Source organism: Protopterus annectens, chromosome 4.part1 (assembly GCF_019279795.1).
Source record: "Protopterus annectens isolate FY-2018-M chromosome 4.part1, PAN1.0, whole genome shotgun sequence".
Classification (NCBI taxonomy): domain Eukaryota; kingdom Metazoa; phylum Chordata; order Ceratodontiformes; family Protopteridae; genus Protopterus; species Protopterus annectens.
The window spans coordinates 226636676-226663215 of record NC_056734.1 but is presented as its reverse complement, the minus strand read 5'-3'; the positions used below and the strand labels follow the sequence as shown (position 1 = coordinate 226663215).

General features: G+C 36.7%; 1 long non-coding RNA gene across 1 annotated transcript in view; it reads left to right on the top strand.

Annotated features, from left to right (window-relative positions):
* LOC122801363 overlaps positions 1 to 23120 on the top strand; it is a 75044-nt gene extending 51924 nt beyond the window's left edge. The window contains exon 2 of the long non-coding RNA XR_006364690.1: positions 23003 to 23120. This is a non-coding gene — a long non-coding RNA (uncharacterized LOC122801363). The remainder of the gene's footprint in view (positions 1 to 23002) is intronic.
* Positions 23121 to 26540: the final 3420 nt, after the last annotated feature.

Below are 26540 nucleotides of genomic sequence, written 5' to 3'. Positions count from 1 at the left end.
AGCCTAGCCAGAACAATTCCCTGACTATTTCTTCCCAGAATATTTACTTCCCTGTCTCTCACACTCACACTTATTCTGTGTCAGGCTTCCCCTCCTCTAATCCCATACAACAGTGTGCAAATGATGATGACTGTGCTCTGCCATTTGCAAAATCTGTGATTTAGGGTTGCATATCTGTGTTGCACAGAGTGGCCAGCTAATGCTTTTTAAGTCACAGTTCATAGTTTCATTATGATATGTAATAATTTTCACTATAGTTTAGTCTGTTTAACTTCAGTAGTAGTATTAGTTGTGGTAATGGAAATAGTAATAAGAGTAGTAGTAATAACAGTAGTAATAGTACTAGAAGTTGTGTAATACAACTTGCTTAGCCACCTGTGCAGATGATGCTGAGATTGCCCTGACCCTGCTGGGGTGTCTGATGCATGTAGTGAGCAGGCAATACATGCTCTAACCAAATGAGCTTTTTCCTACTGTAGGACTCCAGTTAGTCATTTGTCTCTTAATTTATATGTGTTTCTTCTGTACTCATATGGTTGTGTAGATGTTGTAATCATCTATCTGTGCAGATTATGCTGCCATTGCCCTACTCCCTGTTGGTTGTCTGACATGGGTCTCCTTATGCCTGATGTACATGGTGGCAGCAAATTGCATATGAAAATAAAACTTGTGTTGCATTTGGGTGCATCACAGTTGGTGTGATATCCCCTCCTCTAGACCAGCAATCAAGGAGGCTGAATCTTCACCACCGACACCAGTGAGGGATGCTAACTTGGAACAAAAATAGATACACACAGTATTTTCAAATGTAGCTGTCTGCATCAAGACAATTTCCTTAAGAGCACACAGGAAACACATTCAATCCAGGGGCTGGGTTTTCCTTTCTTTCTCTCCAGGCCCCCAGTAAGACTCCTCAATGGCACAGCTGTAGAGTTGAGTCCTCAGTCAAGTGTCCTACCAAGTCATCCACCACTCTCTGTATGAAAACAGTGCCTTGCGTCCCTGTTCCAAGTAGCTGACACACACATTCTTTAAGATTTGATTTACACACACACACTCACACACACATCTGGGAAAGGCTGGCACAGATTTACTAGCTATGCCCCTCTGCCCAGACTATAAAGGTGTTATTGCCACCAGAAACTCCAAAGCCAGTTGCTGTAAGGCTCTTAAAAGGGTACCCAATTATACAGATTGAAATTAATACTAACACAAATGGTAGTGTTTGACCAATGCAGTAAGGCTTTCAGGAGCTGTCACTGTGTCACCATATAAATATAAGTACTTTCAAAGTTTAAAATATTCTCTAAATGGCCAGCCACAATGAAATGTTTAGATATATTTAATAATAAATAATAAAATAACACAAAAGTACTAAATGTCTATTTACAATAAACACCAGAGTTTCAATAACAGGAATTATTAAACATAACACAAATGAATAGATTTGCACAGATACTGAAAAACAGTACTTCTCTAATCTCACTATATTTTCCTGACTGATCTAAAGATGTACTATTCCCAGTTTACTTACTAAAGCAAGGGAAGATGAAGTGGCTGAGAGATCTTCCTTATTGGTCAGGTTTCAAAAACAGACTACTCTGAGACTTCTGTATCATCTGGTATTAAAACATCATTTTAGTCCTGGATTACAGAATGACATCACATACACCTGGTCATCTGATTCTGGTTTCCATATTACCCACTTTCCTACCAACTGAACCAGAATCTAGCACATATGTGTCAATAATACACACACACATAGAGCTTTGCTAAGATCTGTTGCAGCCTCTGAAAGTCATAAAACAATTTCAAACTGCCACCCTTCCTACCCTTCCAGAGTAGCAATTAGTTCAGCCCCAACGACAATGCAGAAGGTTTCCTGGTACAGGCTGTTTGTCTCTGACTGCAGTGAGACCTGTGAGATACAATCTTTAAGGCTTATAGCAAGTAATTTAATTTCAAACGATTTTTCAAATAGGCTGGAGATTAACTTCTGCTCTTCCAGTATTCTCTGTTACAATGTATTAATTTCAATAGTTATCATACAGTCTGACATACAGGTATATTTCTTTTTCTGTCCAACAGGACCCACTGTTGGTACATTTTTTTTAGCACAAACAACTTTACAAATGCATTTTCAACACAAACTCCTGTACAAATCAGTCTGATATACAAAGGACACATAATTCCTTACAAAACTCCAGCTAGCTATGCTGGCGTATGTCACATATCCACTGCCGTACTTTTACTGGCATAGTTGGCAGTATCTTATATTATCACAGCTGGTCTCTCTATTTGCTAAATTTATGAGCCATTTTTATGACATTCTTGTCTAGGTAATTATTTTTAAACACCAATCAAAGGGAGAAGAAAACTCAATGCAAATACCAAAACCAAACACAGACTAAGGTTGCACCAAGTCCATAACAAAAGAAGCAGACCAGGGCCTTATTTAAATGTGAACTATTTAAATGCAAAATTAAAGAAAATGAAGTCAAACACTTTCATCCTTACAACAACAAGGACGTCATCAAAACTTTTATTTACACCAATGCACTATTTATAATACTATTCTAAAACATGTGGCATGTTATCAATTCAACCCTGATGAAAAAAAGCTTATTTTAAACCAATTTGAGTTCAAAAATATTAATAAATGTCATAGTAAATGTATGTTGGCAAAACCATATAGAACAAAATATTAATTAAAATCATAAGCATATGGATATTGCTTTTATAATTTAGCAACATGCAACTTCAATAGACTGCTTAAAGAAACATCATCATTAAGACCAGGAAATTCACAGGCATTCAATCTAATCTGTAATAAAAGTTCTCTGTGTTCCAATTCATGTTCCCAATGCCCCTCTCTTGGATTAAATGGAATCTGTTCCAAAATAAAAAAAAAATAATAAAATCTCATGCTTTGTGTACAGTTCAGTGTATAATTATATGATACATTCTTGACATTTGAATTACTAATTTAATGTTTATATATTCTCCTCCTTAGAACATATTTACTTTTACCCACATAATACCCATGACAATAATTGTAAAATGTTAGGAAAGCCACACCTATGGAATTACAATTGTAAGCATAATTTAATTTAAACTCATAATTACAGGACTTTAACTTAAACTTTTTCCCATGCACATACATGGGATCCATACTGTTGCTCGAAATCATGTTTACCTGAAAGGTAAATAGCCAAGCACACTTTCACAAAAGTGAATTTATAGCGAAAATGCACTTTTGTGAAAGAGAAGTAAAAAAAAAATGTAAAAAAAACGGCAAGTGTGTGATGGGGGCTGTTGCTTAGATCATGGTACACTGGGGATAAGGGAATATTCCCTTTTCCCCACTGTAGTGTGATCTCAGAGTGAGAATATAAAAGTAGGGGGGTGTGGGGGTTGCAACCCCCCCCCTCATGGGGGTGGTGGGAGGCTTGACCCCCTGCATAAACATAATGACTGTTATTTTATTTTTTGTTTTTCATGGAGGTTTTTTTGTTTGTTTCTCTTTTGTGAAAGTGCATTTTCAGTAGAAATATATATATATATATATATATATATATATATATATATACACATTAGCATTGTAGTCTCAACCCACATTTCTTCAGTCTGCTAACCATCCTATTAATCTTATAATAATCCCTGTTAAAACTCCCCATTTCTAACTTCTACTTAATATTAAGGTATCTTTTATAAACAAACTTTGTCTGACCTCCAAACACCCTATTTGTAATATTATCATATTTAATATATTTTCAAGCATTTGCTATTAATTCTTTAATATTACTCACTCCACCAAATTTTAATATCATGGACTGTTCATACTTTTCACTTGATTCCCCATTCTGCAATTTATTAACAATATTCACCTCCTTCCCCAACAGAGGTGGAAATCTTTCACTTCAGTTCTTATGCACTTCTTTAATTTCAAATAACATTTTTTCAGTGTAACCTCTCTTAATAAACATTTTAATTAATGCCTCAATTTCTTTGACAAACTCATTTTCAGATACAATTTATATGCACCATCTGTTCTTTGGCTAACCCTTTTTTTGGCATAAGGAATGATTACTAATAAAATCTAAAAAGTTATTTGAAAAAAGCTGGTTTCCTATATAACCTACAATTAGATTTCCGATGTATAAAATCCTTAATAATAAAAACATCCAACTAATTAATACTTTCCCTAGAATATGCAAAGTGAACTTACCAAAATCTGTGGTGTTAAGAATTTTATAACATCAAATTAATTGCAATAAATTACCCTTCCAAGCTATAAAAATATCATCCAAAAATCATAGAAATGTAACTAGGTATTGCATAAACTGACCTAAACATAATTTTGTTCCCCAAGCCATAGAGCTATATTAAAATACAATGAACCACGTGCTGCTCTTATTGCCACTCCTTGTCATCTTTTTAAAGTACTCACCTTTAGAGTACATAAAATTATTAAAAAGTACCATCTGCATAAAACCCTTCATTGAATTAATTTCTCTATTATTAAAAAAAATCATACTTAGCTACAGCCTCTCTAAACCAACTAATTCCTATTTTGTGTGAGATGCAAGACAACAAGTCTATGGCATTTACTCTAACTAAACCATTATGCATTAACAAAAATTTCTGTTTGATATTGCCTAAAAAGTTCCATGAATTCTTAATAATCTATGGAACTCTATCTAAAAACTTCTTCAACTTTCTATCAATAAATAAAGCCAATGAATGTGTTTTAGAACCCCCAGCAGCTACTATCAGATGAAATGCTGTGTAGTCAATATGGGTTCATATTAAAAACACGAAAGTTTACTTACCCAAACACCTAAACGCTGACACGTCTTCATCGAACCACGAAAACATTGATCGTCCTGAAGCACGAGATCCGAAATGTTGAATCGTCATGGTTGGCCCTTCTGCGGTATAGCTCTGTAAGGTAAGTGTGTGATAGTTACGGACCTTAGGGTTAGGGTACGGGTTAAGGTAAGTGCAGAGATGGTAATGTATGTTAGATTTAGTGTATGGTTATAAGTAGGGTTTTATTAAGTGTATGTGTGTGGATTATTTAGTTTGTTTGGGTATAGCTTTTTAAGGTAAGTGTGCGATAGTTACAGACTTTAGGGTTACAGGGCGGGTTACGTTAAGTGCATACATGGTGGTATATGCAAGATTTAGTGTAGGGTTAGAAGTAGGGTTTAGTTTAGGGTTACAAGTAGGGTTTTGGTTTCTGTATGTATGTGATTTATTTAATTTGTTTGTGTAGGTAGTATGTAGCGAGTGGTGGGATGGGACAAGTATGACATTTCGAGTTTTTGAATTTCGCAGTTTAGGGCATTCGGTGTGTTTGTGATTTGTGGAATATGTGTTGGCGTTTAGGTGCTCAGGTAAGTGAACATTCATGTTTTTAATATGAACTCGTCAATACTTTTGTGTATTTAGGAGTATAATAGGGTATTCCACATTTAAGAACTTATACAATGTTGGTTCTATACCACCTTGGTCCAGTAAATCTTGTAAAGAAAAACATCAAGTTTTACAGTACACCGTGTTAATTTCATTTTTAGACACTCGGCTGTATTGTAAATCATTATTAAGTAAATCATACATCTTAATTCAATAATCTGTAGCATTCATAAGTACTAGTCCTTTCCCTTTGTCAGATTTTATAATTCTTATTTTCCTATTCATAATTAATTCATCATTAGTCATGCTGTGACATGAAAAATTTTGCCATTCCTGAAACAATTTCCTCACATCCTTTTCACAACGCTTTTCAAATAAAAGTAAAGTTGGATGCAAAGGGGGGATAAAGATAGTACTTCTAACAAATTCATCTGATGGTTTATCCTTGTTAGAATTATCCTGGTGTAATACCCTGAAATTTAATTACCTAAAATACATTTTCAAATCTGTTAGAATGTCAGCAACATCCATCTGGAACAAAAGTTAAACCTCTTCTAGAGAATTCATATTTTCTAGTATCAGTCTCTGTATTACTGTAATTAAACATTTTAAAATGGTCATATTCATTCATCATCTGTGTTGCACTACTTGCAAAATTATGGGTTACACAAATACTTATATTTTACAACTTTGTGGGAGGCAGAAGTGGGGATTGTATTGAATTCTAATTTATTCATATTTTCTTGGGCACCATGGCTACAAACAATAGTATTAAGGATAAACCCTTCCTACTCTTCTTGCTTTAAAACTCCTTGTTCACAGGTTGCCTCTATTGCCATCTTCTGCCCCTTTCTTTGTACTTGACCCTACCTTTTCAATAATGAGAGGTGTTTTGAGAACATTCTCCTTCAATATGTCTTGGGGAATATTCATTACGTTCCTCTGATCTTTTCTTTCTGACCTCCATAGGAGTGGAAATTATTCTTTGTCTAAAAAATCATAATCCATATCCTTCATATTTGTTTCACCTACATAAGAATTGTGGTTTCCAGAAATCCAATTAGAATTCAAACTAAAAAGCTGAACAATATTAAAATTAATACCTTTTGATTTCATTGAGGGCAAGGGACATGCCAAACATTTTGAATATTCTATTTCACCCCTCACCAACTTCTTACATTTCTTGGATTTAACCTTATCAAATATATTATCAATATTTTTAACAGTAAACATCAAATCACCCTTAAATAATTTATCACTCCGAAGAATTTCATACAAGTTCTCCATCTGTTTTTCTTTGTCTCAAATAATTAATCGCATGATTTTACATCCACAGTCATCACATGTATTTACGAATTCTATATATAATTCAGTGTCCTCGGAAATTCCATTAGAGAATTTCTATACTCAAAGTTACTTCTGTACTTTTTTACAGGAAATAAATTCTTTCAGATATCCATTATCCAGTTGTAATGATTTGTATTTTGGTTAACTTTTTTCAAACAAAGTTAATTGAGATTCAACGGTTCCACTTACAACTTTATTGGATGCATTTCTCTCAAATGTCATTTTCTAAAGCAATGAAACAAACTCATATTGATTAATTGTTGCATTGCAATCCCTGTTGCATTGAATTGCACCATTCCTGCTATTCGCTTTGGTAACATTCTCTTCTCCTCCTCCTTTCCATTCACCTGTATGTATGTTTGCATTCAATGTCATTGAAGTTGCCAGTGATGTATATGGTTTATTAGTTTCTTCATGGCAAGCAGTGGTTACCATGACAATTAGCTGATTGGAACTATTAATGAAATGCAAAGAAGTCCCAAAATGAATATGTCCTGTAAACATTGTTAAAATCGGAGTAAGAAACTGAACTGACTGCATTAATTGACAAGTAAGGGACTCCAAATTCACAGATTAACTGTTTGTAATGCCCTAAAAGAAAAGAAAGTGCATTCCCTTTCTCAGACACTGTTCCCACAAACAACTGTTGTGACAACATGATATGCTCTCCAAAAATAAAACCAAACACCAAACTAAGGGAAAGGAGACCTTGATAAAAAATATCAAAACCAAACACAGATCAGGGGCACACCAAGTCCATAACAAAAGAAGCAAACAGAGGCCAGATTTTAATGGAAAATATTTAATAAACATTAAAACAAAGAAACAGAAGTTAACTGCTATCAATCTTACAACAACCAAGACTTCATCAGAACATCCATTAATTACACCAATGCAGTATTTATAACATCATTCTAAGAACATGTGGCACACTATTATTAATTAATTCAATACACACACACACACACACACACACACACACACACACACACACACACACACACACACACACACACACACACACACACACTATAGACAGTCTCTATATTACAGCTTTTTAAATAATGATACGCATTTTCAAAATTGCACCATGGAGTTATAGAGACCAATCAGCTTCTGTCATCCACAGTCCAAATGGCTCACCCAAGCACCCTAAACCTGGGGTAGCTGCCTCCTTTGACCTGTCTAACTGCAGTATTTTTTAATTTAATGTCTCATATAAAAAGACAGCACCTCAGATGTGTAGTAATCCCTCCCCCTATGTTGCACTGCAGCGTTAACATTATAACATGAATCCAAGGAGCTGAGCAGGTGATAGAACTTATGATCTTTTGATCTTTTTGATTTAAAAGGTGAGTATGCTAGCACCTGAGCTACTGGCATGGACAAAAATGAGAATGACTATGACAAGAAAGAGAAAAAGATAATGAGAAACAACCAGCAACTCATTGTGATTGTAAACATAGCTAGAAGAAGCTAGGTCTTGCTTTGAACTGTGTTGCATCCTGCTCAATCTGTCCACTAAATCAGAAGTACGTTGATTAAAATGTTATAGGGCATGAAAAACTGGAGAAGTAAAACAGCTTTTTGCAAAACATGCAGGATGCTTACATGCTTCTTGCAGACACTACCCAATCTGTGCCCCTCCCTATTCTTCAAGTGAAAAGCAAAATACAAAACAAAAAAAAAAACTCCATTCCTTCTACTGGCATACCAAAGACGTAGATAGATACATGACACACTCATGGCTCCCTCCTGCCCCAGCCATTCAGGTCCTGTTACTGTGCCCTGCCCCCATCCCCCTTCCTCACATTTTACTGATAAACAAAGAAGAAGAGAAAGAAAAGAAGTGAAAAAAATATTTTAAATTGTAGCAAACTGCTTACTACAAATGTAGCAAATATGACTGCAGAGAAAAAAGAGCAAATATGGAAACACAACAGTCACAGTTCAAAATCTGTAAATGTAAAATAGGCAGCAAACAGCAGGTAGCAGGTAAAATAAATCCAAGTTTAATACATATACAAACTGGTAAGTGCTTTCAGTATGGAATCATAGCTTCTTCAGACCTTAATTTTTGTGTTTTACAAATGTAGCAAATAGTTGATTCCATTCATACCCTGCATAGAGCACTATGCACTCAGGTTTTAGTTAAACAAAACAAAGAAACAAAAAAACAAACAAAAAAAATCTTTTTAAACTACAGAAAACTACTCGATGCAAATGTAGTGAACAGTTGCTAAAGTTTATACCCTGCATAAAATGCTGCAGCATTTGGGTTATAATTAAAGAAAGCAAAAAATTTTGTTTTTTACTTTAAACTGTAGCAAACTGCTTGCTACAATGTTGAAAGCAGTTTACTTAGACCTCACACAGAGTGCTGCAGAGCTCAGGTTTGACCACAAATGCAATACCTTATTTTAAAATCCAGTAATTAATTAAAGAGTGACTAGATGAAGGTTAGCTGCTCATGGTCCCTAACACTTTGTACCTTCAGCAGTTGCACTCGGGGAGCATTTACTACAGTTTGTATCCTGCACAGAGCTCTACACCATTCAGGTTTTAGTTACAGATACAAATATATATATATTTTTAAATTGTAGCAAACTGCTTTGCTGAAATATAGAAAGCAGTTAGATTAGACAACACACAGAGTGCTACTGAGCTAAGGTTTCACTGCAAATGCAATACCACTTTTCAAAATCTGGTATTGCACTAAAGAGCAACTGGGATGAAGGATAGATGATCACATCCCCTAACACTTTGCATCCAGGGCAGTTGGATATAGTTTCAACTGCACACAGAGCTCTACAGTGCTCAAGTTTGACCACAAATGCAAGACCGTTTTCTTTTTTAAATCTAGCATTACATTAAAGATTAAACAGGATGATGATACCAGATCATGCCACCTAACACTTTGCACCCAGGGCAGTTGCTGCTTTTGTCCCACCCTAGCTATGCTAGTGCATGTGCTTGTGTAGATACATGACAATTGGGATTTTTTTTTTTTTTTTAGTGAACTGTCCACCAATTTCAGAGTAGAGAAAAACAATACCTTCCTTTGACTGGTAGGGTATTCCTTAATGTGCTAGATTAAAAGCTTATATAACTACAGTTGATATATGGTGTCTAAGGAGAATTCATTGTCCGCTAAGATACCTAGGTGTCTGATGACAGTAACAATTCTGAGGAGATGCCATTTATTTCAAAGAAGTCAGTCAGGTTAACTAGACAGGATGTCATTTTTTCAAATTCAAATTGGTTAAAGTCAAGGGATTGTATGCTGCCATTATCATTATTTATAAATTTCATGATAATATGCTCCATTCGCTTACATGTCAGGCTGTAGATGCTAATCTTTGTAGTTCTGGACATCAGGATTTGGACCATCCTTGTGGATAGGGACAACTAAAGCTGTTTCTCAGGTGTCAGGAACATAACCACTGGGCAGGCTAAGGATGAATAGGTCTTCAAAGATAATCAGTAAGATAGCATTTCATATTGATGGGAAAACATTCTGGAATGTTGTTTGGTCCAACAGAGCTAGTGTTCTTCACTTTGCTTTGGATAGGGCATCTTAATACTTCTTCTGTGGTGATAAAAGAGAACTGCTGATTTGATAGTATGAGAAGAAAATCATGCTGGGGAAGAGGGGAGTGGTTTGAGTTAAATTTGTTTGCAAGTATATTTGGGATGCACTTTGGCTATTAGTGGGTGTGGCTATCCAATATCAACTCAGTGCAGTGCTCATCATTGACACAGAGATTCCTGATGTTATTGAAGAAAGATTTGTGGTTATGTTTGAAGGTGGGAGCAATATTCAACTCATAATTTGTCTGCTCATTTCATATCTAATTTGATTTGTTCTAATCTTTTTGTCTGAGTTTTTTGCTTACGTTTTTAGTTTAGTTTATTTTGTAGACTGGTGAGATCTGACAAGCTTCATCACTTGTAGAGTTTGGTTATGCTGGTGTGCTATTACAGGGGGTTGTTTTTGAAATTGACTGTATATTTCTGATGAATAGGAGGAGATGCTCCCAATTAAAGTGCATAGGCGGAGTAAAATCAGCATTATATAGAAGTATTTTGGCTGCAAAGTCATCATGCAATGAATATTTTCTGAATTTCACAAGATCTGTAGCTAGTGCTAGGAAATTAGCCTTTCATAAGTTTCTGACATTTCTGGGGTTTGAGAGCACCTTTAGCTTGGACCTTATATAAATTATTAGTGCACAATGGTCATATTTGACCAGTAAGCTGATAACTGTGGTTGTGAGGAACAAAGGTTCCATATTTGTGAGAACCAGGTCAAGAAGGCATAGGTCCCTAGTAGAGGCAGGCACTAACTGGTTTAAGTTGTACACATTATTGCTGTCCTAAATGCTATGTATTCTTATTGATTTTCTAAGACATAATCTTTTTCTTTCAAATCAAACACAAACTAATTTAAGGTCTACATAGACCAAGAACATTTTGGTTGTGGTGCTGTAACTGGCAATGATACCTGCAGTTACCAAGATATGTATGAGCTATTGGTTATTATCTAACTGCAGTATGTTTGAGTTGAAAATATTATGAATAAAAAATGGTACAGTCCTGCCACAGGTAGGTTGATCCCCAATGAAGGATTAAAGGAATGGTAGGCAGCAAAACCAGATACAGAAGGAATGTTATTATATTAAAGCTATATTTTTCTGACTATATAAATGTTTATGTTTTCAAGCATTATGAAGATTAAAGGTGATTATATTATTGATTGAGCTTCTAGCATTTAGCAGTACCATGCTAATATGTCTGATATGCATTTGTTAGATTAACAGATATAGGTGACTGGCTGCCTAAAAAGGACCAGTCAGCAGAAAACATTGTAATCAACATACAGAAGTTCAGTGAAAAGAAGTGCAGTAATGAAGATGGTATCAACCATCTCATCCATGGCTTACACTGTCATTTTAATGAACTGTTTTCTGTTTGTATTCTGACATCATCTAGAGAGATAGCAAGATATTGTTTATGAGAAGTTTATATTCAGAGACCTAAACCACTCCCTCTTCATATGATTCAGGGAGATGCAATGCATGTCATGCACACCAGAGTGAGCGATAACTATGTCACGTGCATAATTATGGTAAAGGGATTTTAGTGCCCTAGTGATGCTATGAATTCTAGCACCTAAGAATTAGGTAGCCATCACTCTTTCCTTCCACATCCTAGTCTGTGGTGCACCGATATGCCTCACGGTGAAGTTACTTAAAAAAAAAAAAACAACATCACAATGTCATGTTGTGATGGGTCCCTACTCCAGGGCAGCAATCAAAGATACTCAGTCCTCACCACTGACTCCAATGAGGGATGGTCACTAAGAGTAAAAATGGATTCACACAGTATTTTCAGATGCAGCTCTCTGCACAAAACACAATTTCCCTTAACAGCACACAGTGAGTATGCTCCAGACCTGGGGCTAGACTCACTTTCTCTCCCCAGACTCACACAAACCTCCACCCTGACCACTTCGGAGCTTTGTGTCCCTGTTTCCAGTAGCTGACACACACTTGGATGTTTGAGTTTCACACACACACAGATACACACCTGGGAAAAGCTGGCAGAGATTTACTAGCTTCACCCATTTCTACCCAGACTCTGAGGTAATCATGCTACCACCAGTCAGCTATCCTAAGGCTCTTACAAAGGGTACCCAATTATATTATGCAAAATTAATACTAATACAAATAGTAGAGTGTGACCAAAGCAGCAAGGCTTTCCGGAGTGGCCACAGTATCACTAAAATAAGCATAACTGCTATAAAGTTCTTAAAAGTATTCTCTAAACCACCAGCCACAATGAAAGGTATTAAAATATTTAATGATAAACAATAAAACAGAAAACAGGAGAATATTGAATACAGTAAACAAAGGAGTTTTAACCACAGAGATATAAAAATAATGCAGTTGGAAAGTTTCTCACAGATGCTGAAAACAATACTAAACTATTCTCACTAAAAGTCCTTGACTAAATAAAGAATTACAATTACCTATTTCCCTGACTACTTACTAAAGCAAGGCAAGCTGATGTGTGCTGAGTGTCTTAACACAGCAAAAGCCAGATGATGTCTGTCTCTGTGTGGACGTGTGAGATATATTTCCTGTCAGAAATCATTCCTGTCAGAATATAAAGTGCTGCAGCAAGGGCTCCAAAAAAAAAACAGATGCTAGCTAGAGGATGACATCATCTCTGGTCAACTGACTCTGGTACAGTACACACACATAGCTTTGCTAAGATATGTGGCAGCATCTGAAAGCTATAGCATAGTTTCAAACTTTCTACCCTTCCAGGGTTCTCTGATAAAACATACACATTTGATCAGTTACAACAATACAACTTAATATACATGCACACATTCTTTCAGTCCCACAGGACCTACTGTTTATGCGTTTTTAACACATGTAACTTTACAAATATATTTTTAACTTAAACATCTGTACAAACCAGTGGCATAGTCAAATGACATAAAATTCTTTACAAAACTCTAGCTAGCTACACTGGCATATGTACATATGCACTGCCCTACTCTCCCTGGCACAGATAGCACTACCTCATAACATTACACGTGTGACAATGTCTGTTGCCCAATAGTGATTCTGCATACCATGTATATGGCCCATGTTTGTTTTACTAATAGAGGGCACTGTTGTGTGAACTGCAAGTGAGACTTTGTGTATGTTGCTGAGGTTTGAGTGTAGTAGTAAGGTGCTGGGAAGGCCTTTGAAGTTCTGGTGGCAATACCTTTGGCACTACAGCATATCTAGCTATACTGCCAGTGCTGTGTTGTTGGGGAGTTATGGTAGGTATGATTTCTAACAGCAGTGTGGTTATAGAGGTTTGCCTCCAGTTTAAATACGTATATGTACCTCTCATATATAGAATCAGTAAATGGTAATAAAAGAGGGTCAACAGCATAATGCTATTACTACACCACCTCAAGAAATCTAATGCTAGTGGTCTGGGGATGGATGTAGTAAAAGCAGACTACTACAATGGTGTGCTGACATCTGATATTCAAATACAATAGGGTATAAAGAGGACATATGGCTGTTCAGTATTGGGTACTGGGGACACATATTTTGCAAACACAGTATTGTTTATAGAACTGACTACTTCTTGACTCTTTATGGTATGAAGATGCTATGATCATACTGTACTATAGTTTTCTCGCCTACAGTAACACACAATTAGCCTAAGTCAATATTACATTAGGGTTCTAAGATACAGTCATTTTTAACTATGGACTATTTTCTCAGGACAATGGTAAATAGCACAGATTACTGCACAATAGCAGTACCTAAAAAAGTTATTTTAGATAGCGACAAGGGAAATATGATTAGGTATATACTAATTACTAACTAGCATGAGTTACACAATGCTACACAATGCACAGTTTGGTGTAGCTTTATTCAAACAAAGGAAAGGTGTACAACACTGCCAAAAATAAACTGACACAAAACCATCACTAATCAGTAAGAGCACAGTGACAGCAAGCTACAGCAGTAAATACACAAAACAAGACTCAGCAGATTACCTTTCTCCAGAGAGTTGCTGACTGCTTTAAGGTTTGATCAAATGATTTAACTATGATGAACATGTGAAGGGATGAAAAACATATTAATGTACACAAGGCATTAAGGAAACACTTAAGCAATAAAGGAATGTAAGGTATATACATACAAAGGAAGAGGTAAAATATGAAATACATTCTGGGAAGAAAGTATTGATTTACACTAATTAAAACTTAACCAAGAGGCAGATTTCAATATTCTTTGCTGTAGAACAAAAATAACGAAACATATATAAATAAAAGTAGCCATACTTAACAGTACTGTTTGGGCATGCCCTTTCACTTTAATAGCCTCCAAAACCTTGGCTTTTCCTCTTGTTCTGTACTTGTTTTCATATTTAGTTTTTTATTTGCTTACTGGCAAAGTCCAACTGAGCAAGAAGTTTCCTTTTCAGTAGAGGCTAGGGGGGTACTAAAAACATAAAAGGATTTATGCAGAGTAACTTATGAGTACATATATTATAAAGTAAATTACAAGGTATAATAACCTAACTAGAAATATGGAATTTAAACAGACATCTACTAGGAATACATTGCTCAGTAAGCTTATATGAGTAGTAAATAGGCAAAAAATTAAAAATTGATATTGGGACTAGTAAAATAATGATAAGCAAAATAAACAGAGGCTAGTAAAGCATTGATGCCAATAGTGAGGCAACATATGTAATTAATAGGATGTATATAGGGCTAGTGTGTGTAGGAAAATGTTGTGGAGTTTGGTAAAGGATTAGGAAGTTTAGGAAGAACGTTAAAGTGTATAAACTACAGTATTGTTACTATTTACAATAAAATTAAAAAGTTTTGTTGAGAGTTTGTGCAGCTATGAGAAAGTTTATACTTCAATTGTTAAAAAATGCAGGTAATGGATTACATGTATCCATGAAGGTACCAAGGAGATATCCAGGAGTTGTTTAGGTACTGCTTCATTTCAAATTTGATGTTGTGCCTGTTGTCAGTTTTTTTATCAGTAACAGGAATGGACTTCCAGATTTTAGAGATATATTTGGAGTATAGATCATCACAATCAGAGTTATGGGGTTTTTATAATATAAGTAGGTGCTTGCATACATAGTGGAGGGAGCAAATAGGAAGGTATCAGTTACAGAATATTTAGGGCAATCACTTGTCAGAATGATGGAAGAGTCCAGGACAGGATAGGCATTTTGAATGAAGGCTGTGCAGTGATGAGAGCAGTCTGCTTTGCTACAAGCACATTTTGCTTTATTTTTATAACATTGATCCATTTTACTCAATTGTGTGGTCTGCAAGTGTGTCAAGATGGGAGCGGTATAGAGGAGAGTGAGGAGTAGATACGTGGATGCTAGGGGTGCCTGCTATAGTTAAAGAGGAAAGGTTTAGCCCTGAATGAAAGACCTGGTTTCTGATGTGTTATCTTGAATGTGTAGGTCAAAGTTCAGGTTGTCATTGATAAGAACTCTTACCAACTTGGTACAAGGGATGATTACAATTAATGTGTTATCCTTAAAAGTGATTTTGAAGTTTGATTTGCAATATGTATGTGACTAAGGAGTGAAAAACATAGTTTAGTTTTTTGACTGTTTAATATTATATTGAATTAAGATAGCCAGTGTTTTATGGAGGTGAAAGAGTCTTCCACATGCTGCTGAAGAAAGAAATAATTAGGGAAGAGCAGACAAAAGATGAATCATCTGAGTATTGTATGAGTGCAGCTTCTTCAGATGCTGAGTGGAAGTTGTTGCTGAAGATATTGAACAAGAAGGGGCTTATTATGGAGCATTAGGGGACCCCAACAGAGATAGATAGAAATGAATAGTAGCATGATGGCCATTTAGGTTCACATGTGTTTACTAAGCTAACAACCACAAGGGCATTTTAATCCTACCCATGCATACCGAATCTCTGACAAGTTCTGACACCTTTGATAAGCGTAAGCATGGGCCTGGGAGATGAACCATTTACATGTTATGTATTTGCATTAGAGACATAGGTGCCAAACCAGGGATGAATTTCTGGTTTCCCATCCAATTGTCCAATTTGCACTTGAATTGGATTAGGGAGGAACTCTGCTTCACATGGATGGGAAGCCTGTTCTATAGATGGGATAGTCTCTGGGATACATACCTATCTCTCCAGCAGGTCCTATTTATATCACAGGCAATGTTTAAGTCTTTAGAATGGGCAATTTTGTTTCTCTTTGTTTGATGGATATGCAGGAGGTCCATCAGAATGGGGTCTGACAATGTTCTGTATGCCAGGCATAGATCTCCAGTCAAAAGACTGTAGGTGACACTATACAGGGATAGATGTCAGCATAGGATATAATACTTGTACCCTGTATTGTTTTAGTGAGGAACCTATATGGACATTCCACTTGTTGGATATGAGTGGTTAGGTATATATCAAAGGGGGCATTGTATTCAATGATAGGTCTAATTAATGCTGAATACAGTGGAACAATGACTTCCTTGGACATAGATGCTATACCTTTGTTTATTAGTTGCACAACATAGAATGATTTCCTCACCACTGTAGACATGTGATGATCAAAGACTAGATTACTATCTATGTGTGTCCCTAAGTCCCTGACTACTTGGTCAACTCTAAGGGTTGTGTTGTCAATATGATAGTTACCAGGGTTGGATGACTTCCAAAAGGATGCTATTATGAATGAATTTCTTGGCATTTAGTTTTAGTCCATGGCTCTGACACCAGTTGTTTGTCTGTGTTAGCCCCTCCTGGAGAACCTTTGTGTCAGTATGAGATTCGATGACAGCTCGTAATTTGCAATTATCTGCAAATTTAGTCAGCCAGAGACCACTGACATTGGCCTTGACTTCTGAGAAGTAAATGCCAAAAAGTAGCAGTCCAAAGACTGATCCCTGAGGAACTTCACTTGTGACTGGCCTCTTTGTAGAAGTGAACTCCCTAATTCTAACTTCCTGGGTCCTGTCTATGAGCCAGTTGGCTATCCACTGGGTGACATACAAGTTTGTACCTAACCTCTTGAGTTTATCAACATTGCCTGAGTGGGGTATTGTGTCAAATGCCTTGGCCTGGTCAAGGTAGGCAATGTGAACAATTTTGCCCTCATCCATTCCTTTGGTGACCTTCTCAAAGAAGTCCATCAGGCTGATTAGGCATGATCTGCCTTTGATGAAACCAAACTGGGTTGTGTTCAGTGTATGGATGTTTACTATATCTCTATTGATCATCTCCATGATAATTCTTTCCATGGCTTTACATATAAGACTAGTGAGACTTATGGGTCTGTAGTTTCCGGGGTCTGTAGATGCCCATCTTTGTGCAGAGGGATGACTGTTGCCTTTCTCCATTCATGAGGCATGAAGCCTGTTTGGAGAATACAGTTAAAAAGTAATTCAAGAAGCCCTGATAGGTCATGTTTCATGCTATTTAGAAGGCATCCTGGGATACTGTCTGGGCCTATTGATGCAGTGTTCTTGGTCTTAGAGAGAGCATTAAGGACCTGTTCCCTAGTGATAGTAGAGGGAGTTATATTTGATGATATTTCTTCAGGGAAGGTTGGGTGGGGGGTAAAGTTTGAGCTGAATTTATCAGCCAGAAGGTTTGCTATATCTTCTGGCTCAGTATAGGTGGCTCCATTTACAATGAGCTCTGCACACAATTGTGTATTGCCTTTGAGGTTGTGGACGTAGCTAAAGAATGCTTTCTGGTTGTCCTTGGCCTGGGAGGCCACACTTACCTCAAATTTGGCTTTGGCAGACTTTATTTGTCCTCTGAGTTGTTTATTTAGTTTGATGAGAGTGCTTTTATCCTGTTGGGTGATGCACCTCCTAACTTTTGCCACAATTTTGTTCCTCCTGTTATACATTCAAGTGATTTTTATTATTCCACCAGGGTGGCTTGTTTTTTGAGTTAGTTCTGTATTTCTTCTTAGTGGGTACTGCTGCCTCTATGGAGCTATTAACATGCTTGTACAGGGTTTCTGTGAACAGTTTTGCATATGCAGAAGTGTTCTAAGGGTTTATAGGGGCTTGCAATTTTGCCAGGTTCTCACTTAACAGCAGGAGGTTAGCTTTAGAATAGTTCCTGAATATTCCCGGTTTAGATAGGGGTCCAGACTTTATTTTTACTTCATAGGAGAGCATCTTGTGGTCTGACCTTATCAGGGAAGGCATTACAGTAGGGGGTGTGCAGCACTTTCCCATATTAGTGAGGACCAGATGCAGTGTGGTTGCAACCCTGGTTGGTGTATTGACTATCTGGTTCAGGGAGTTTGTGTTTACAAAATCCAGGAATCTCTGTGCATGTACATTTGATCTGTATAGGATTCCCAGTTAATAGTGGGGTAATTAAAGTCACCCATGAATATGGTATTGGGTTAGATGGTTAGTGTTTTTAATAAGTTTAAATACATTGTATGGGTTTCCTGGGTAATAAAGAGGGACCTATAGCTTGCAAGGAAGTAGTATTGGATTTTACATATGGTGATTTGAACATGGAGCAGCTCAAGTGTGCTGCCTTGTTTAACCAGCCTTGAAGTATATTTATTTTTGATGTGAATAGAGACACCTCCACCTTTAGTCCCTGTCTGTGAAGTAGCTGCTCTAAATGTGTGGAAGGCATTATAACCTTGCATTGCTGGTGTGCTGTCTGTGGCTTTAAACCATGTCTCAGAGACCACACAGACATCAGACATCTCTAGGGTAAACAGAGCTTCCAGGAAGTGGAGTTTTTGTTTAGGCTTCTAGCATTGAGCAATAATACTGTTAAATATTCTTGGTTTTGATTTGCTATGTTGGAAGTACTTTCAGTTTAGCATTGTCTAAAAAAGGCCCTATGGTGGAGACAATGTTTTAGATAATATTTGAAATCCTAGAGGCAAGAGATACACACCATCCCTGGCAAAGCAGAGTGGTCTGTTGACCGTCTCCTTCCATGCTGACAAATATTGCACCCCCTTAGAATGACACCAGAAACTAAGTCAACTATTAAAGTCAGTCATTTTTGTTCATACTGTGGCATCATCCTTGGAGAAAGTAAAATGCTGCTCAATGCTAGGCTCATACCAGCCTGAGACACATATTCTGAGAGGTCTATAATGTCTCTCTTCATATAGTCTAGGGAGGTAAGTCTCAGGTTATTTACTCCCACATGGACTATGACTGAGTCATATTGGTAATTATGATCCAATGACGTGAGTGCATGCATAATGTGGTGGATCCTAGCCTCTGATAAGCAACTGACCGTAACTTTCGCCTTACTCAGCCTGGTGAGAGGGACACCAGTGTGTCTCACGATGGAGTCTCCAATGACTAGAATGTTGGATTGTGTGGTGACTTGCCTTATTGGCTTAGAGGTAGAGACTACATGAAATGTAGCTCTATGTGCTAATGTGGGTTTTATTTTGAAAGAGTCCATTTGGGGCTGCTGAGGGTATTTCGTATATGTGCTTTGTCTAGGAGGTCTTTGTGGTTTAGGAAGGTTACATGTAAGTGCCTTTGTATATGTGGGTCTATATGTCTGCTTTGAATTGTGCGTGATGGGTGCAGCGTGTGTACTACTGACAACCTTATTGACATTAGGAGTACTTTTATGTGAAATCTTTGCCTCCAGTGATGTTGTGTAAATACATCTCTCACATACCATATCAGTTTGTTTGAGAATTAACTGGCTGTCAGTAAACATGAGGCAATTTCTACATTGCCTTAGGATGCCCATATCCACCAAGCTGGTAATGGAGACAGTAGGAAAGTTCAAATCCATGACAACAGACCCTTTTTATTGATTAGACTGTTGAAGTGAGAATATCAATCACTGTCAGGAGTATCCAGTTTGCAACTATATGGACAGTGCTTGTCACTGCAAACTAGTTGTCCTGTGTGCAACTAGATATTGGAGAAATTTCAGTTGTGCTTTTACAGGAAAAATGTCACTCACGGTGTCTGAGTCTGTACAGAACACTGCAAACACTTGAGGAGAAACTAATACGTAGACCCTGAAAATGTAAGGATTAAGTATTTAGGCAGTTATTCTGAAGTTAGGAACAAATCAAGCAGTACTTACTGAAAACAAAGAATTAGCTTGTCTTGAATGATGAAAAGAGGGGAGTCGCATGAATGGCTACTGCCTGGCTACTACTAATGCTGGTCTCACCATAGCTTCACTCTGTTGGGATGCAATACTCCTTTGCTTCTTCTGTCACCAGAAGCAAAATGATAGCACCAAACCCAAGAAGAGAAGCAGGCCACAGCCTGTTTGGTGATCCACAGTCTTGTCCCAGATGATGCAAGGGTCTGTAGGTTTGTAGCCTTTTTCTGGTAGATGCCTTGAATAGCAACCAGGCCAGTCTGGTACGTTATGCACAGACATTCATTCTCCAACCAGAAACAGGAATCAATGCACTTTGCTCCTACTCTCACCAGGATCAGAATATAAGCGCAGATTCCAACTGTCACATATAAAGCAGTTATTAGGCTTTCTGGTGATCAGCAGTCTCCAGGAAATACTGTCACTGTACTCCTTCTCTCAGCATGAGAAAACAGAGGCACTAATCCCAGGATGACTACTGAATTTAACAGCTTGTGATCCATCTGAACAGTGACTTTGGAATCCTGAGAGAGTGGGGTTTGAGATAAATAGACTCTTCAGCTGTTGGAGTAACTTATTATGTGATGCAGTGTCAAAGGCTTTGGATAAGTCTATGAATAGGACAGACACAAGACAGGAAGTGGTGTGTTCTGGATTGATGCTATTGGGATAATGTAACAGACCAGTGGTGGTGCTGTGGTTAGGCTGGAATCTAGGTTTGATGGGGAGAGAGGGAGGGATTATTACTAAAATGTGCTTAAGAAGCTGGTTGTGAATGCACTTTTCCAGAATTTTAGAAAGAGGGAAAGTATAGCTATGGGTCTGTAATTACTGACATCAGCTGTGGTAACCAGCCTTTTATAGGGGTATGACAAAAGAGTTTTTCTAGGGAAAAGAGATGTAGGACTCTTTCGTTCCTTTCTTCTCGTGGCTATCCTGTAAAACATCATTAGAAATGCTGTTCATGTGAACAAGTTCTACACCACCCATCCATAAACACCCTGTTCCATAGCTACGCATTCTAAACCAAAACTGCAAAGATTTTATTTTCGACGTCACTGACCATGGTATCCCTCATTAAAGGAATGGCAAAAACCTCTTAACAGCTAAATCTGCAACATGCAGAGTCTCAGAAATTGTAAGTATAGATACATACATAAGTACATACGTATGCTTGCACTAGATTAATACAAATGGTAAAAGACATCTAATGGGTTAATAGTAATGAAAGTGTAAGCCTTCCATGCATGCAACACTAGTGCAACAAATGACATTAGAGAAAGTAATATTTATTCCACAGCTGCTGACAACGGAACCCTGTAATCTTTTCCTTCACTTTCAAGAGTCCTGTGAAGATTACATATTAAAATTAAACTTTTTTTTAATTGAGTAACTGTATCAAGAAAAATGCTTTGTTTTATTATACTAGCTGCTCTAAGTTACATGATTTTGTGCCATTACAATCCCTTGTTTGCTGCTCAAAACTCTTCATGATGCCCAGAGTTATTGATATTTTACTCAACATGTTATTGCTTTAAGCATTAAAACATAAATGTAATGATAGCCCCATCATGCTACAAGATATCCAAACCTTCAGTATGGCTTCTCCTGTCACAATGCCCCAGGCTTGAAATGTAATTATCAAAAATATGGTTTAGTAGCATGTCTTATTTTTCTGGGTCAGCAGGCCAGATTACATTCCACAAAGTTTAGCTCTATATAGAAGAAAAAACTGAAGAGAGAAAAACTCATAGTTCTTCTGTCAAACTCATACCTGGACTACTTGTTTGAGGACTGTCAGTACTTTCAGTTATATGTACATATCCATGTATGTATGTATGTATATATATATATATATATATATATATATATATATATATATATAGCTTTTCTAAACATTCTGTTGTCCTTCTTACAACTAAATATATGAGATGAAATAATGATGTTAGCTAGACATTCAGGCTAAAGAACTAGGACACTAGCAGCATTTAGCGATTCTGTGTGGTTAAAGCTAAAAGTTTAAATAGGGTGAAAAAAGGTAGATTTTTTTTTCGATGTTCAAGTTTTCGGAAACTCGATCTTATAGTCTCTTTGATATTTTTTTTCAAGTTTCCAAAATGTTGATCATCTGACATAGACCCATTGTCGTATATCACTCCTAAAGGGCCTGGGTAGCCTTCAGCAAAATCTTGAGTAACTTTTCCGTTTTGTGCACCAGTACTGGCAACTGCAGTATATGTAGAGGTCAAGCTTTGATAGAAAACTTTTCTTTGCCACAAGAGTCTAGTTCTCAATGTGGATTCACAGGTGGGTACAAGGGTAACACTGATGATAAAAAATGTATAACTGCTATGTGCCTGTATGTACTATGAATATATAGAATAGCACAACCACTTTAAAATTAATGCAAAGTATTGCTCTTTTAATAAATAATGTATCTTATAATGAACTGTGTCTGGTTTGCCATTTGCTAGTGAATTTGTGATGAATGGTACCAATGTGTACAATTTTAAAGTTGCTGTTTTATTACAAATGTTAGTTTATCCTGACATTAACACTACCTACCCATTTCAGTGTATAACGAGGTGACAATTATGAAATTGTGTCAGCAGTGGAGTTTTCTTCAGCAAATACAATTCAAAATGCCACAGAAGCTGCATCAATGAATCATCTAGTGCCCATCAAGCTTGAAGTAAGCTGGTGTTATGGAAAATCAATATGTTTTTTCCTCACAAAGTGTTCAGTTTACCGAATTTCAAATATTTTAGCAAAAGCTTACAACTGGATATGGCCAATGTTGGATTTACCCTTGGATGGCATGATTTTATCAAGAGTGTGAAGCTTGAATGATTAAACAAAGCCAACTGTGGGTAAATACCATTATCCACACAAGGAGTGAGTTATTGCTTTTATAGAATGACATTTAATAATGTCTCACCTTTTCTAAATAATGTCACAGTATGATGAGACTGACTGTGTGTATAAGGCATGTAGTGAGCATGTGTTCAGCATCCACAAGCTGATGCATGCTGTCTATATGTGTGTGTGTGTGTGTGTGTGTGTGTGTGTGTGTGTGTGTATATATATATATATATATATATATATATATATATATATATATATATATATATATAAATAAATAAATAAAAATGACATACTTACCTCCAGTAAGTAGGAATCATTTTTTTAAAAAGTGATTCCCATGACTGGCATTTAGCAGGCCATTTCTATTTTTATCTTGTTGCTATATGTTAAATTTTTATTTGTTTATAATTTCTATTGATTTCTTTTTTTAATGGGGATCGAGCACCTACAATAATCTTGCTGTTTTCCCAAGGATGCTTGTGCACTCCCCATGTTATAATGGCTATTTTTTTTCTGGAGGGTGAAAGGTCGAAAGACAAACTTCAATCCTTCTGTTTAGTGCACTACATTTTCTCCACTTTATGGAGAAGAGGGTAAGGGAGCTGTAACTATTTTTTTAACAGTCACAGCTGCCTAGACTTGAGTTTGTTTTTGATAAGAACAGGACAGCTGTAGCTATGAGTCTAATAGTAATCACTGCTCAGGGTTTAGTTTGTTATCGATACCTTGTGGAAACTTGGATATGGAAGCTTCTGCTGTCTCTAGTAAAGTGTGTGCTCTCTGCTTTGCAGGGATCCTTACAGGGAGCTACTGAACAGATATGTTCCTGTTTGGAACAGTCAGTTTACACCAGGTGCACTGATTATCCATAGTATGCAATTTTTTCACCAAATATGACAAAGTTTAACCAATTAGAGCTAGATGATCTTACATAGCTATTTGCCAGGCCATTATGAAGACAGTAGTATGCAATTTTAGACTGCCAGCCATATTTGAAGAAATTTAGTTAAAAACTTTCATATATGTCATGGGAAAGGACTTGGAGGCAATGTACAGTTTATGTTCATTATCAGAGCCATTGTATGCTAGATATGAATGATAATCAACATGTTACTCCAAAGAGAAATATTATATGTGAAAGAGCATGCTTCCATAGAGGTATATAAACAAAAGATGAGTGTGTTGAAGCGTTTTTAAAACATTTGTGTGAACTGGCTAAAAACTGTGGACTTAATGAAATGAAATAACTGTGAGCTATGAAGTCTGACAGTTGGTTCAGTGGACTAAGGTTAGGAGTTGCTTTCTGTGGGCCAAGGTGTGATTTTCTCAGCCTCCATTTTTTCTACCTGTGTCACTAAACAAGTCTCTGAATTAGAAAGTGCTCCTGTTCTATGTTTGAAAAAGGTCCAGATGTACAAATACTGTACTCCAGTTAATAACAAATACATAAATAAAGAACTAATTAGATCCAGAATTGCTGTTGTTCTGGCTGGTGTCTCAAAGTTTACATTTAGAAGTAGGTTTAGTTTTATGACTAGCAATGCAAATCACCAGTGTGACAATTAGTAGAGAAACAAAATGGTGAATTGAATATGGCAAATGATTGTGTGTGTGTGTGTGTGTGTGTGTGTGTGTGTGTGTGTGTGTGTGTGTGTGTGTGTGTGTGTGTGTGCACGTGCAGCTGTGTGTATGTGTGTTTGTGTGTGGTAAGATGCAGAAAAATGGCAAGTTTAAAGAGAAACATGATATTTGAGAAAGTAAGTAAGTGCACAAGAAACAGAATAAATGTAAGCTTGGTAAATGCATGAAGTGTAACCTTCATTGTTCTGAATAAGAGCAATCTGCAATGTGAAGCATAAGGTTTATGAAATCTGAAAGGCTGGAATATTTTGCTGTCATTTGCATGAGTAAATTTAATAAAGAAGTTGATTCTGAGAATAAAGCTGAGAATATTGTACAGAAACAATTTCCTGCATTTAATAACTACCCTGCTTAATAATGATTCCTACTGGAAAGTAAAATTCTGCATTTGACAAAACTTCTTTGAGTTTTAAGATTGATTGAGAGGCCGATATTACTTTGATATCATGTATACCTATAGAAACATCTCAAGGCATCCACAGTTGTATGGAGCAGAGACAAGTATATGTAGACATATAAGCATTCTCAATTGCATTGGTAGGTTTCCCGCCATGTCTGAGTGGAAGAGGCACATGTATCAGCTTTTGTTTTATGTGTGGATGGTGTATACATAAATAATCTACTCAACATAGTTGTTGTATGCTAAATGGAGCTGATAGCCAGAATAAATGTAGTCAATTTGCATCCGTTTAATGAAATTGGTCTGTTTGTGGGTGAACCTGTAAAAATTAAATTAAAGCCATATGCTACTGAATATGCCTTAACCCCACTCAGAAGAGTGTCTTTCCCTATCCTGTCTAAAGTAGAGGCCTAAATCAAAAGAATACAAGAACATTATGTGAGTAAAAGTGTAACTGAACTGACTTTGTGTCATGTGACTGAAAGAGTAACCAAACTGAGTTTATGGTGTGCAGCAAGGGTCCCTTTTATGAAAGAGTGTGGCAGTATTCAAATATGTGTTATTATGAAAAAGATTAATGACAAGAGTCATGCATGAAAGATTTATTCTAGCTACACTGTAAGACATAGAACCTAAACTGGTCAGTGCCAAAGTGCTTTCCATTTTTGGTGTGTGTCCAGAGGGTTGTGGTCACCTAACGATAAACTAGGTATTGCTGGGCTTGAAAAAAAATAGATTAAAGTTGACAACTTTCACTACTGCAGTGAGAAGGCTCTGTTTCAAGAGATTGTTACTTGATATAATCTGAGCACCAGGAACATTTCAACATAAATTGAGTGACTTACTAAAGGGCATGAAAATGGTGTTTTTGCCATGGATGGCATGCAAGTGTTTGGTCCCAAGACATGTGATTCAGGATTGGATGTAGTGCTTCAAACCATTAAAAATGCAGGTTTATATTATGATGCTTATTGTTTGGGAATGCTAACTGATGCAAAACACCGATATTCTCATACTGAGAAGGAGTGCCTTTTAAGTATGCAGGTTTTTGAGATATTCTCCAGACACCTATTAAGGCTAGAAATTCTTCAGCTCCAGAATAACCAAAATCCATTAATTCCAATAATAAGATCTAGACAAAGTAACATGCAGATGTCAAAAACTGCTTACACGACTGAAATGGTTCAGTGCCAGAGCAATCCATGT